The 15,756-nt window shown below is 39.3% G+C and overlaps 2 long non-coding RNA genes across 2 annotated transcripts; both read left to right on the top strand.

The window, feature by feature from the left end:
* The first annotated feature begins 2,819 nt into the window (after nucleotides 1-2,819).
* LOC122066234 lies at nucleotides 2,820-8,568 on the top strand. The gene is made up of 3 exons (XR_006136295.1): nucleotides 2,820-3,047; nucleotides 4,049-4,124; nucleotides 8,507-8,568. It is a non-coding gene; the product is annotated as an uncharacterized LOC122066234 (long non-coding RNA).
* Nucleotides 8,569-12,084: 3,516 nt separating this feature from the next.
* Nucleotides 12,085-15,013, top strand: LOC122066251. The gene is made up of 3 exons (XR_006136306.1): nucleotides 12,085-12,366; nucleotides 13,367-13,441; nucleotides 14,767-15,013. It is a non-coding gene; the product is annotated as an uncharacterized LOC122066251 (long non-coding RNA).
* Nucleotides 15,014-15,756: the final 743 nt, after the last annotated feature.

Genomic DNA, 15,756 nt, shown 5'->3' with positions numbered 1-15,756 from the left:
TTTAAGACCATTGGATAGATTGTCACACCCCAATTTTAGTAATCCTAACTTACCATTAGGAGTACCTATTGTGTGAGTAAGATGCTTACCCGTCTTACCAACCTACCAAGATCTCTTATAGTAGTACCTTAATATACATAATCTCACAATATGAACCAACCTATAGTAGCAGCGGAATCAGAGTATAATAGTGAATCATAAATAAAAGTGAGAAAATTATCTAATGATATTACATAATCATAACCAAGTTATCCCATTTACAAATATCCATGACTTATACATAATAAGTCCAAAAATAATACCAATGTATAATTCGGTATCAAAATCAATCAAAGTCCACCATGCATCTCAAGGTGCCGCATATGCACAGTGGTCACAGGCACAGTCCTGATCATGCTCTTCGGCTTCTGGCATCCACTAGTCACCTACTCCATAAACGGGTCCCGAAGAGGTTGAGTCGCCACCCAACAGCACTACTATACCTGCATCATCATCTAAAAAGTAGCACATATGTGGGGTGAGCTTCAACCTTACTTAGTGAAGTGGGGTTCATGCACAATCAAGCACAAGTAGTCATATATACAATAATCCATGATGATATGAATATAAAATTTAAACACATAGTCCATGATGCGAATAATGCAATCCATTTGTTTATTAAACCACCTAATAATACAACTAAGTCTAGTAAATGCTACTACGACACATTAGGTTGTATCCCTGGTCCCAGCACTCGCACATCGGTCACCCAATGATACAAACCCTAAACGTAATTAGGAGCCTGCTAGTCCTGGAATGCGACCATCAGTCACCTAGCAAACCCCTGATAACACTCTCTTGGCAGTCATGGCACCAAAATCACCATTGGCCATGCCAGACTAATTCTCGCCTCCGACAAGAATCACATCGTATCACAAGTGTGGCATTTTGGAAAGTTTCATCAAACATACCACCATCGGGTTATCCAACACCTTACCTCCTATTGGAAAGGGGACATAGCATCGGGTCTATCACCCAACCACAAATATCCTACATGCCTTGCATAATGAATGCAATTAGTATGAACCACGCGACACCGGAATTACCATTGGCCACGAAGCGGGTTCATTTTCCAAGTATAGTCCTGGGGTACACGATATGCATGAATGCAACATCCACATGGCAATCACAGTACTAGAACCACCTCGGCTACTCCAGATCCCGCCACAATATACACCGCATATCCATATTCCAATTCCATAACATAACACATTCAACATAATATAACATGTTATGTAATTCTCATGTACATGTAGCAATTTAAACAACATTAATAATTCTAACACATGTGAATAATTCTAAAAGTTTAAAACACTCCGGAAATGAAAGTCAACCATCCCTCACCTCAGTTGTGTTCTGTCGAATTGGGTTCCAAGTGTGTCAACCGGGTGTTCAACTCACTTCTAGCCTTGGGGTACATGTATGTCTCTGTCCTAGGCAAAAAGGTAGTCGAATGTCAATGCATGTTGGGAACATTGGAGGGGACCCATAGGGGCTACCCCCAAAGGTATAAGTTGTTATACCCATGCCTAACCCGGTCTAATTTGAACTGTTGTGATAGGTCACGGATCAGAATTGGAAAGTACCACCAGGTTTTGGCTCGTGATAGCCCACTGCAAAAGGGGGAGAGATGAACCCACTTGCTCGTGTATTACTTGCCAATCCAACTGGGAGGGATTCAAGACTTCCAATCCCAAATGGTAAGTGACCTGACACTCCTACACTTAAATCCCGACACTAGCCAAAATTGTCGGAAGACCATACTTAACACCTAGAGCAACCAACTATGGGTTACAAACTAGAGGATAGCAAGCAGTCAAGACACATAACTATTTTAACCACCGGAAACACCTGGGTCTGGATCCGATGGGCTGAATCCGGTGGCCACTTGTGTTGTCCAATGGGGCTCTGATGCCCGTAGGTCCCACCACCAGCACCTTGAACAATTCCAGATGATCCTATATACTCTCCCCCACTTTCTTTGTGACTTGTACTTCATATGAGTCCAAGGAGATGAGCATGTATGTCCCGAATAGTGAAATAATCCATTTGGACCGACTAAGGGCCAACAAAATAGACCTTAGTGTGAGACTAACCCCCAATCTCACCTGTCCAAATCGTGGGAGAAGGAAGGAAGAGAAGAGAAAGGAAGAAAAGTGAGAAAGAAGAGGAAGGATGTAACACCCTGATTTCATAACCCCCAATCCTAGAGATGGAATTTTATGAAGAAGGGTATTTGGTAGATAAAAATAATAAATTAATGGAGTAGGTGAGAGAAAATGAATTGGGAACTTAAATGAAGGTTTTGAAGGGGCTTAGGAGTGCCCATTATGGTAAAAAGAGTCTCACATAAGGTGAGTAAAAATGGGGTAGAAGTTGGACAACAAAGGCTAGACTGGGCATAACTAGCTAGAGAGGTTCTGTCCAACTGGCCTGCTTATCTTGGGGACAGAATGCCTAGAATTGAGGATTTTCCTCTGTGGGCCCCACCAATTGAAAGGGGTTTTCCACCCACTTTTTACCATGAGTAGGGAAGTGTTTGGAAGTAATTATACAGGTGGGATCATATCAAAATACATTTTCTACTTTAGGTTATTAAATTTTAAATAATTAGGAAAGAAAATAAGAATTTTTGTAAAAATTTCACAGCCAAACACCCTAATCCATTGAGCCTATAAATAGGAGAAGAAGGAGACTAATTTCTCTCCTCTTATTGCTAAGAACAAAAACAAAATCAGAGAAAAGAAGAAGGAGAGGAAAAAGAGAAAGAAGAAATGAAAAGAAGGAGAAGGAAGAAGAATAGGAGAGGCAGAGGTGTACAACAATCCTTCTTGCTGCTGTATACTCACTCGGCTGCTGTTATTCAGCCATGGAAGCTGCTTAAGGTGAGTGCATGCAAGTGAGTTGCACTCTCCACTTCAAGATGGTACTGATTGGGTCTTGATTCATCTGAAATTTGGAGAGAATGGATGCTCAAGCTATATGCATACACCAAGAGAACACAAACGGTTAGTAAATCTTAACTCCATCTGTGAATTAAGTTAGTATGAGAATCAATTGGGGATAAGGGCAGTTAATTTATGAAATTAGTAAAGAAATTTTTTGTAGGAGTCAAGGTTTAACTCACCTAGTGAAAACCCTCAGTCAAAATGCCCAAATAGAGAACCGATTTCTCTATTTTACTATTATAAGAAACCCAAATCCATGGGGTGTTTCCAATTTCAATAAATTAGCATGAAATTGAAGGTGGGAAACACTCATGCAAAGTGGGAAATTGGTATGCATAGTGTTAATTTCACCTAGAACAGAAAATTCCCAATTTTCTTCTCTTAGAAGCAAAATCTAGAATTAGATAGGGATTTTGAAGTTGATACGAAGCATGGAAATTTAATCGAGTAGGGAAAATAGTTTTATTTGATGCAATTAAGGAGTACAAACATGTTTCCAAAAGTAGAATCACTGAAATAAGCCTATTCTCAGAATAGGTCTGCAGAACTGCAGAAAAATCAATTCTGCCAGTGTAACCGGCTGGAGAGTTCCAGGCCGACATGCCTGCCTGTAAAAGCCTGACATAATAGAATTCTTGAGTTCTTTGGTTTGTAATTGATTAAACCTAACCAGAAGTGTTCCAAGTTAATTAAAATATTAAGAACAAGTTATAACCATGAAGTTTGACTTGGTCAAAGAAAAGAAAAGAAAAAGGTAGCAACGAAGAGAGAGAAAATGACTAATTTACCCCTATTACACCAATATAAGTAGTTTTGGGGGGTAAAAACCACCTTAGCATATCCAAGGAGTTGGAAAGAAGTTGGGAACATTTAGGATCAACTCAGTAACCCAAAGATGAGCCAAATGGCTGTGTGGGTTGGATAAATGCTCACCTAACTGAATAGGAAGAATTCAGTTATGGCTGAACATGAACACAGATTCTAATCAGTTTAAGGAGATTATTTTAGGGATAATTACATCGATGATTAACCCATGTGTGTGTATGTACCTTGTTGATCAGGAATCATATGACCACATTTGTTGAGGATACGCAAGGCTAGGACATTGGTGAAGGATTTCAGATTTTGAGATTTCAGGTGCGGGGTTTTTGTGTTTTGTGTGTTTTGTTGTAATTTGTATGCTTTGTTGTGCATGTTATGTTGTTGTAATTCTTATTCCTTGTGGAATTTGATGTTGTTGTACACAGTTATGCTTGATATGCTTGCTTGCTTGCAATTTACTCTTCTCTTTGCTGAACTTATTGTGGCAATGCATATGTGTTGAATGAAGTGTATGAAATCTGATTTTTGGAAGCATGTTCTATTAAATAAGAGAAGTGATGATTTGTGGATATACAAGATGTGTGATGTGTGCGTGGTGTTGGGTATAATATTGATGGTCTGTGGCACGATGTGGCCAAGGTGCATTTTTGGTACCATGGGCTCAGAGGTCCGTCTTACATTTGGGATCACAGATGTGTGCTGCGCGTGGTTATGGCTGTAATATTGACGGTCTGTGCCACGGTGTGGCCAAGGTGCATTTTCGGTACCATGGGCTCAGAGGTCAATTTTATTACTAGAACCACATGTATGTGTATTTGTGGAAGTATATGTAATATTGACGGTCTATGGCACGGTATGGTCAAGGTGCATTTTCGGTACCGTGGGCTCAGAGGTCAGTCTTACAACTATAGTCACAAATACATATTGGATGACTCTTGCATGTAGTTTGCATATGGTTAGGCACACAACCCCAGTGCTCTAACCTCCTTACCAATAGGGGGTCATGTATTGGCTAATCCGACTCGGTGGTATGTCATGTAGGACTTGTTACACCCGTGAACTGACCTGGTCTAATTTGAGCTATTGTAATGGGTCTCAAACTGAAAGTGGGAAGTACCATCAGATTTTGGTTCGTAGCTGCCCACTGTCGAAGGGGGAGAGATGACCTCACATGCTTATGCATCAATTTTCAATCCAACTAGAGGGGATTTGTGCCTTTCGATTCCAGATGGTAAGTGACCCGACACCCCACACATGAATCCTGGCACACACCAAAATTATCGAAAGGAAATGAGCATGTTCGAGGGCAACTATCAGTGTGAGACTAGCTGTTTGACAACAGGTAGTTAAGACAGCAAAATATCTTGACCACTAAAAACAACTCATCGGAAACAGCTTGGGCCTATTTCCACTGGCTGTTTCAGCTGGCCATTTGGGCTGTTGTTTGGTTTTCGATGGCCGTGGGTCCTACCACCCACATCTTGGACAACCTCGGATGATTCCAAATCCTCCCTTACACCTTCCTTATGACATGAGCACCTTACGGACCAAAGTAGTCGGGTCCACGTGCCCCAGAAGTCGGATTAACACATTCAGATCTGACTAGGATCGAACCAAACAAACCTTAAGGCATGTTTTACCATGTAAGTGGAAATGAGGATTCATTCCTCATTTCTCACTTATACAAAACGTGAGAGAGGGGAGAAGGAGGAGAGAAAAAGAAGAAGAAGAAGAAGGAAGAAGAAGGAAGGAAGTTTACTTTGGTGGCTGCCTGCCTAGTTGCCAGAATACCTACCGGAGGTAAGTGCAACCTTTTCTACCACACACTCTCTCTTCATTTTAAGCTAGGGCAAGCTAGGTATAGGTGGAATCTTGGGTGACAAACCCTCTTGAGCTTGGGGATTATGTGTTTCACCTACCCGGTGCCATTGTCAAGCTCAAATTGAGTCCGGTGAGCTCCAGCAACAAGATTGACCAAATGACCATCTAGGATCTTGATCATTTGATCAATGTATCTTAAAAAATGGCTCAGTGGAATTGAAATTTTAATAGCTCATAATGATACTAGAAACATCCCCCACAAACTCCATAGAATGAATCCTGACGATCGGGCCCGAGCCGAAAAGCCCCTAACCTTACAGGTAGTTCTATACTACCAACGGAAACAAACCACCAGAAACATTGGGTCTATTTTCGGTGGATTGTTTCCAGTGATCACCCGAGCCTTATGAGCTCTCTATTAGATCCATCGAAAATAGGACTGATATTTTTGGTGGACAGTCCCTGTTTTCGATGGGTGTTTCCGATGACAGTATTGTCACTGTAGGACCTTGTCTGTACCCTTTGGGGGTGACCCATGTGGGAGCCTCCCGATGTTCCCGACATGTATTGACATTCGGTTACCTTTATGTCTAGGACAGTGATGCGCAAGTACCCCAAGGCCGAAATTAAATTGAATGACCGGTGGCCATACTTGAACCCTAATCTTCACAAGCATAATCAAGGTGAGGGATGGTTGATTTTTTTGGGAATGTTTAATTATTTTAGAATTGCACACATGTGTAGATTATTATATGATAATTTATATTGCTCAAGTGATGATGATGTTCTATTACATGTTACATTTTTATGGAAATAATATGAAATGTTTGTGGATATGTATGGCAAGATCTGATGTGGACGAGGTGGTACTGGTACCATGGTCGCCGCGTGGTTTTTGTATGTATGAAATGGAATCCTGTGTGGTCGAGGTGGTACCGTGATTGTTGTATGTTTTTTGTATTCATTCATTGATTATGTGCATTAGAGTTAGTTGTAGTCATGGATTACACTTTTTGGCCGATGGTTACCGGTATCGTGTATTCTGGGACTACGTTTGGAAATGGATATGCTTCGTGGCCGATGACCATACCGGTGTTGCGTTGTCCATACTCAACTATTATTATACATGCTAGATTAGGTAAACGGTCACAGATTACACTTTGTGGCCGAGGTGTTACCGGTATCATGTACTCCGGGATTGTACTTGGAGATGGATTACACTTTGTGGCCAATGTATTCCCGGTATCGTGTAATTCATACTAACTATATCACTATGAAGGCATGTAGAATATTTATAGTTAGGTATCACTCCCTATGCTACGTCCCCTTGCCAACAGGGGGTAAGGTGTTGGATAACCCATTTGTGGTATGTTCGATGAACCTTCCCAGACTGTCACACCCGCGATACGATGTGATTGTTTCCAGAGGTGGGAACTTGTCTAGCATGGCCGATGGACATACCGGTGACGTGACTGCCAGGAGAGGGTTATCAGGGATTTTCTGGGTGACCCATGGTCGCATACGGGGACTGGCAGGCTCCTAATCACAGCTAGGGTTTGTATCATTGTGTAGTCGATGGCGGTTCCGGGACCAGGGATACAGCCTAATGTGCCATAGTAGCATTTACCAGACTTGGTTGTATTGTTAGTTAGATAATAAAATAAATGAATTGCATCACGAGCATCATGGACTATGTGTTTAATTTTTATAATCATGCATCATGAATTATATATGCGATTTGCCTCTGCTTGGTTGTGCATGAACCCCACCCCTCACTGAGCGAGTTGAAAATCTCACCCCACGTATATGTCCCCTTTTAGATGATGATGCAAGTACAGTAGTGTCGTTTGGTGCTGACTCGACCACAACAAGACCTGATTACGGCGTAGGCTACTGGTGGATGCCAGAGACCAAGAAGCATGACTAGGATTGTGTCTGTGATCACTATGCTTACACCGCACCCTGAGGAGCATGATACACTTTGGTGATTTGATACCGACTGATACTAATGGTATTCTTTTGGGCTTATGTATGCATAAGTCGTGATTATTTACAGCAGAAAAACTTGGTTATGGATATTATATTATCACTAGATATTCCCCATTTTATTGATGATTCTGCTATTATACTCTGATTCCGTTGCTTTTGATTGGTTTGTGTTGTGAGATTGTGAATCTTTAAGGTACTACGATCAGAGATCCTGGTAGGTTCGTAAGACACACCACTGGTATTCCTACATGGTATGTTGGGTCTATTGAAAGTGGGATGTGACATGACTACTATGCCCAGATACGATGTACTATATCCTGAGAGGGCACAGCAAGGTATGGTGTAGCATATGCATGGCTGTCAGACACATGGGGGCCCGAGGCTCTGATCAGGACCATAGTGTCGAGGTTACAATTTAGGGGTTAGTTGGGGGATTGAGGCTTTGATCGGGACTGGCTGGCTCCTACCTGCAATGAACTTGTATTCCTAAGGCCCAATGTATAGGGTAGGGAATGCCACTACGTTGCTTATAGCACTTAATCCATAGGATGAGACTTAGTAATTAGAATGGGATTAGATTAATAAATGAACCATGTGGATGCAGGATTATAAGTTGATTGTTATGAATTGGAAATATGGTGTGATAAATGAGTTGATGATATGTAATTTGAGATGTTGTATGTTGGATGGGTTGGTGATGTAGACATTTGATGCAGTATGTTGAGATTATTTATGATTATGATTCTTGTATGCTTATGTGATTGTAGATAAAAAATGAAATGCTTGAATTATTTATTATTTATAATTTATGCATGCTTGTATGCTTGTATGCCCCCACTCCTCACTGAGCATACCCGTGCTCACCCCCCATCCTTACTCCTCTATAGGTGTTGAAGTTGAAGCAGAGAAGAGCAGGAGATTGTTGAAGATAAAGTCATGGGAAGGGAGCGATTATAGACAAGGACTTTTAATACTTTGTGCATTATAGAGTAAATTAAATGTAAGTGGTATTATGTAATTTGTTGTAGCCTGTGGAGATTTAGTAATGGGCCTGTAATATTATAAAATTATCATTGTAGCTGATCACCACATGTACATTGTGATCTTTATAGAATTTTACATATTCTTTGATTTTATAGTTGAGTTAGTTGTTGGTTTGGTTATTACCTGCATCCGGATCCTGGGTATTGGTTGGCTGACTAGATTTGAAATTCCAGTGCCTCATGCCTGTGCCATATGGAGGGTAGGATTGGGTGTGACATGTTTTGGTAGTATCAGAGCGAGATGCTCCATGGTAACCTAACCCAATTAGGAGATTTAGGTATGTGGTGATCAATAGGTAAATTAATAAAATCCAGTACATAAAATGCACAGGTGGGAGAGTAAAACATGTAAATAAAATACACAGGTGGGAGAGTAAAACATGTAAATAAACTTCATTACATAAAAAGGATAGTATTTAAGAAATTACAAACGCTTGAGAACTATGTTAGAAACAATCCTTGTAGTAGAGATAGAAGAAAGAAAAGGAAAGAAAGCCCAAAGTACAAAATGGGGGTGGAACCATCTGAATTCCATAGAAACTTAAGTACAACCTAGAAATCTAAAAAAACTGAACTAGGCCAGCCCTGTAAACAAAATGAGAAAAAAAAGACAAGTAAGACAGCGAAGGAGAACTAATGAAGACAAGTGAGCTCCATTGTCAAGATCGCCACTGGGGACCAGAAAAAGATGAAGCCCACTGAGATCAAGCTCTATAGCTGGGAGGTCGGAAGTTTGGTGGAAGATCGAATCACTCTGGCAAACCCTCAAAAGCTAATTCCATGAATCCAACTCTGGTAGACATTGAGCCAACATGAGACTCCAGATCATCCAAGTGAGTAGCAATCTGAGCAAAGCCTTTATCTACATGCTCTAGCACTACTTGTAGGGTCAAGGAATCTAGAACAAAGACAAATAGGAAATTTAGCCGAAAGAAAGCTAGTGAAAAGCACAAGAAAAGATACAAGTAAGACTATAGAAAGGAATTAAGTTGATGTTGGGTAATGAATAAAAGAAAACTAGATAATGTACAAAAGTTACCTCCAGCTGAAGTAGTGGGCTGAGATGGAGAGAGAGTGATTCTAGTTCCAAATGCGGTAGAGACACCACAAGAAGAACCCTACAACATGAAAGATGTATTTTCAGGTAAGAAAAGAAAGTAATGGATACTTGAAACCTTAGGCAAAACAGAACACTTGAGCACAGCAAAAAAAATTTACAAAGAACTATAACAGGTCAACAAAACTTTTCTAAAAGAAATGTAGGCAAGGAAGAGGTCGATTATCATACTAGAGAATAGGAAATACATGCAACAAATAAATAAGCCCTATGTACAACAGAGAACTTAGGAATAGCAAGAAATTTCACAGAATAGTTTTAGGTTTACAAAATTTTCTCAAAATGAAATGTAGAAAGTTAGAATCGATCACCACATTAGGAATATGAGGCAATAATGAATAATAATTGCCACATAAAGGAAACTAGAGACTATAAAAGAAATTTGAGGGAGAAGAGAAGAGAATTTCAGTAAAAGAAAAGAGAAAGTAAGAACATGAAAACTTAGGTCAAAAATCGCTTTTTACGAATGGAATCAGTAAAATAAGTGAGGAATCAACAGAATTGAGTGGATTTAATGCAAGAGAATGGTAAGAAATGATGGGATCCAGCTTAGACTGAAGTTTGGAGGCTAACCGGTGAGTGTAGAAGAAGTAATGGGAGTTTTAAGAGCGTTTAAAACTCTCTCGGGTTCAGTTTAAGAAGCCTGAGAAATCTATCGAACCGGCCGGCATGTCGGGAAATTTCTCCCGCCGGTTTGGCTAAAATGGTCTGATGACTCCAATGTTCCAAGACTTGTTATATGAGGTTTAAAGGGGTGCTAGATGCTCAGAATAGGCTATTACAAATCAAAGTTTTGTAAATCAAGAGAGAGGATATATATGAGTATGATGAAGGACCAGAGTACTGAGCGTTATTAAGGAAAAAGTAAATTGATAAAACAAATTGAAGAATCTAATTAGGGGAAATGTTCCAAAAATAAATGTGAAGATCTGGGCTACTCAAATCAGATTTAGATGAATTTGATGCATTGAGGTTAGTTAAGAGAAGCATTTAAGATATATGAAAATTTGAATTTTTAAGATGAAGAGAAAAGAAGAGATATGACTGGGGTGATCATATAGATGAGTAGAATTAGATTCATACAAAAATAGGTGGATGAATATACAAGAGTTGACATGGGTATGGTATTCGAGGTTAATTGAGCCAATAAGCTGTATTGGAATATTAGAGTACTTTAGAGAGAAAAGTCTTCAAATTTTGAGAGGAAATTCCATAAGTTTGGAAACATATCACCTAATGTTGAAATTGGAGAAATGACTGGGAATAAAATATAACATACTTCTTAAAAAGGAATTGATATATGATGTTACAAATAATGGTGGTCAAATTATTAGAACAAGAACTCGAAGTAGCAAGTGTTGATGGACAAGAATTTAATGGGTCAACTTATAATCCTATACATATACAAAGATAAAAAATGACAGAAGAAGTAAATCATCCATTCATTGAGGTTATTGGGACTTTGGAACTGAGAAATTGTGAAAAAATACAAGATTTATCATTTTGATGAAAGGAAGATAAAGGAAGCTATGAGATGGATGATAATTGTTCATAAATTTAATTAAGGTGATTTGATCTTAATATGATCATATTGGCATATGATTGGAAATAACCCATTAATATACTATCCACAAAAAATTGTGAGGCTGGATCAAGAATGAATGAATGATAAATGAAAATGTGGTAGAAAAGATCAATTGTATTTAGAGACTAGTTACCTCACAAATTTCGAGGATGAAATTTTTGTGAGGGGAAACTGTAACACCCTGATTTCATAACCCCCCGTCAAAGAGATGGAATTTTATGAAGAAGGGTATTTGGTGGAAAGAAATAATAATTAATGGAGTAAGTGAGAGAAAATGAATTGGGAATTTAAATGAAGGTTTTGAAGCGGCTTGGGAGTGCCCATAATGGTAAAAAGGGTCCCACATAAGGTGAGTAAAACTGCGGCAGAAGTTGGACAGCAAAGGCTAGACTGGGCATAACTGGCTGGAGAGGTTCTGTCCAACTGGCCTACCTGTCTTGGGGACAGAAAGCCAAGAATTGAGGATTTTCCTCTGTGGGCCCCACCAATTGAAAGGAGTTTTCCACCCACTTTTTACCATGAGTAGGGAAGTGTTTGGAAGTAATTATGCAGGTGGGATCATAACAAAATACATTTTCTACTTTAGGTTATTAAATTTTAAATAATTAAGAAAGAAAATAGGATTTTTTATAAAAATTTCACTGCCAAACAGACCCTAATCTATTTAGCCTATAAATAGGAGAAGAAGGAGAGTTATTTCTCTCCCCTTACCACTGAGAACAGAAAAGAAATAGGAGAAAAGAAGAAGGAGAGGAAAAAGAGAAAGAAGAAAGGAAAAGAAGGAGAAGGAAGAAGAATACGAGAGGCGGAGGTGTACAGCAGTCCTTGCTGCTGTATACTCACTCGGCTACTGTTGTTCAGCCATGGAAGCTGCTTAAGATGAGTGCATGCAAGTGAGTTGCACTCTCCACTTCAAGATGGTACTGATTGGGTCTTGATTCAGCTGAAATTTGGAGAGAATGGATGATCTAGTTGTATGCATGCACCAAGAGAACACAAACGGTTAGTAAATCTGAACTCCATCTGTGAATTAAGTTAGTATGAGAATCAACTGGGGATAAGGGCAGTTAATTTATGAAATTAGTAAAGAAATTTTCTGTAGGAGTCAAGGTTTAACTCACCTAGTGAAAACCCTCAGTCACATGCCCAATTAGAAAACTGATTTCTCTATTTTACTATTATAAGAAACCGAAATCCATGGGGTTTGTCCAATTTCAATAAATTAGCATGAAATTGAAGGTGGGAAACACTCATGCAAAGTGGAAAATTGGTATGCATAGTGTTAATTTCACCGGTAATAGAAAATACCCAATTTTCTTCTCTGAGAAGAAAAATCTGGAATTTGATAGGGATTTGAAGTTGATAGGAAGAACGGAAATTTAATTGAGTAGGGAAAATAGTTTTATTTGATGCAATTAAGGAGAACAAACATGTTTCCAAAAGTAGAATCACTGACATAAGCCTATTCTCAAAATAGGTCTACAAAACTGTGGAAAAATCAATTCTGCCAGTCTAACCTGCTGGAGTCCAGGCCGACAGGCTTGCCTGTAAAACCTGGACATAATGGAATTCTTGAGTTCTTTGGTTTGTAATTGATCAAACCTGACCAGAAGTGTTCCAAGTTAATTAAAACATTAAGAACAAGTTATAACCATGAAGTTTGACTTGGTCAAAGAGAAGGAAAGGGTAGCAAATAAGAGAGAAAATATAGGAGGAAAATGACCAATTTACCCCTATTACACCAATGCAAGTAATTTTGGGGGGTAAAAACCATCTTAGCATATCCAAGGAGTTGGATAGAAGTTGGGAACTTTTAGGATCAGCCTAGTAACCCAAAGATGAGCCAAATGGTTGTGTGGGTTGGATAAATTCCCACTTAACTAAGTATGAAGAATTCAGTTATGGCTGAGCCTGAACACAGATTCTAATAAGTTTAGGGAGATTATCTTAGGGATAATTACAATGATGATTAACCCATGTGTGTATGTACCTTGTTGATTAGGAATCTTATGAACACATTTGTTGAGGATACGCAAGGCTAGGACATTTATGAAGAATTTTAGATATGAGATTTCAGGTGAGGGGTTTTTGTGTTTTGTGTGTTTTGTTGTAATTCGTATGCTTTGCTATGCATGTTATGTTGTTGTAATTCTTACTCCTTGTGGAATCTGATGTTGTTGTATACAGTTTTGCTTCATATGCTTGCTTGCAATTTACCCTTCTCATTGCTGAATTTACTATGGCAATGCATATGTGTTGAATGAAGTGTATGAAATCTGATTTTTGGAAGCATGTGCTATTAAATAAGAGAAGTGATGATTTGTGAATGTATAAGATGTGTGATGTATGTGTGGTGTTGGGTTTAATATTGACGGTCTATGGCACAGTGTGGCTAAGGTGCATTTTTGGTACCGTGGGCCCAAAGGTCCGTCTTACGTTTGGGATAACAGATGTGCGTTGCACGTGGTTATGGTTGTAATATTGACGTTCTGTGGCACAGTGTGGCCGAGGTGCGTTTCTGGTACCTTGGGCTCAAAGGTCAATTTTACTACTACAACCACATATCTGTATGTTTGTGGAAGTAGATGTAATATTGACGGTCTGTGGCACGGTGTGGCCGAGGTGCGTTTCTAGTACCATGGGATCAGAGGTCAGTCTTACAGCTATAGTCACAAATACATATTGGATGACTCTTGCATGTAATTTTCATATAGCTAGGCACACAACCCCAGTGCTATAACCCCTTGCCAATAAGGGGGTCAGGTATTCACTAATCCCACTTGGTGGTATGTCATGTATGACTACTACGCCCGGATACAACATACTGTATCCTGAGAGGGCATAGCATGGTATGGTGTAGCATATGCATGGCTATCGGACACATGGGGGCCCGAGGCTCTGACCGAGACCGTGGTGTCGGGGTTACTATTTAGGGGTTAGCTGGGGGACTGAGGCTCGGACCAGGATTTACTTGCTCCTGCCTAAAACAAGCTTGTGTTCTTGAGGCCTGACGTACAGGGTAGGGAATGCCACCTACGTTGCTTATAGCACTTAACCCATACGATGAGATTTAGTAATTAGAATGGAATTAGATTAATAAATGAACCATGTGGATGTAGCATTGTGAGTTGATTGTTATGAATTGAAAATGTGGTTTGATAAATGAGTTGATGATATGTAACTTGAGATGTTGTATGTTGGATGGGTTGGCGATGTAGACATGTGATGCAGTATGTTGATATTATTTATGATTATGATTCTTGTATGCTTATGTGATTGTATACATGAAATGAAATGCTTGAATTATTTATTATTTATAATTTCTACATGCTTGTGTGCTTGTATGCCCCCACCCCTCACTGAGCATACCCATGCTCACCCCCCATCCTCACTCCTCCATAGGTGTTGAAGTTGAAGCAGAGAAGAGTAGGAGATTGTTGAAGATAAAGTCATGGGCAGGGAGTGATTATAGACAAGGACTTTTGATACTTTTTGTATTATAGAGCAAATTAAATGTAAGTGGTACTATGTAATTTGTTGTAACCTATGGAGAATTATTAATGCGCCTGTAATATTATAAAATTATCATTGTAGCTGATCACCACATGTACATTATGATCTTTATGGAATTTTACATATACTTTGATTTTATAGTTGAGTTAGTTGGGGGTTTGGTTATTACCTGCATCTGGATCCTGGTTGTTGGTTGGCTGACTGTATTGAAATTTTTAATGCCTTATGCCTGTGCCATATAGAGGGCAGGGTGTGATATGGATGGGGTGTGATATGTTTGGTGGTATCAGAGCGAGATGCTCTGTGGTAACCTAACCCAACTAGGAGATTTAGGTACATGGTGATCAATAGGTAAATTAATAAAATCCAGTACATAGAATGCACAGGTGGGAGAGATAAAAGAGATAGAAGTACTTAAAGTTTAATAAAATTTCATTACATAAAATGGATAGTTTTTAAGAAATTACAAACGCCTAAGAACTATGTTAGATACAATCCTTGTAGTAGAGATAGAAGAAAGAAAAGGAAAGAAACCCCAAAGTACAAAATGGGGTTGGAACCATCTGAATTCCATAGAAACTTAAGTACAACCTAGAAATCTAAAAAAACTGAACTAGGCCAGCCCTGTAAACAAAATGAGAAAACAAAGACAAGTAAGATAGCGAAGGAGAACTAATGAAGACAGGTGAGCTCTATCATCGAGATCGCCACTAGGGACCAGAAAAAGATGAAGCCCGCTGAGATCAAGCTTGATAGCTGGGAGGTCGGAAGTTTGGTGGAAGATCGAATCACTCTGGCAAACCCTCAAAAGATGATTCCATGAATCCAACTCTGGTAGACATTGAGCCAACATGAGACTCCAGATCATCCAAGCGAGTA

Source organism: Macadamia integrifolia, unplaced genomic scaffold, assembly GCF_013358625.1.
Source record: "Macadamia integrifolia cultivar HAES 741 unplaced genomic scaffold, SCU_Mint_v3 scaffold23, whole genome shotgun sequence".
NCBI lineage: Eukaryota > Viridiplantae > Streptophyta > Magnoliopsida > Proteales > Proteaceae > Macadamia > Macadamia integrifolia.
Note: the sequence above shows the minus strand (reverse complement) of the source record. Positions and strands in the feature narration are given on the sequence as shown.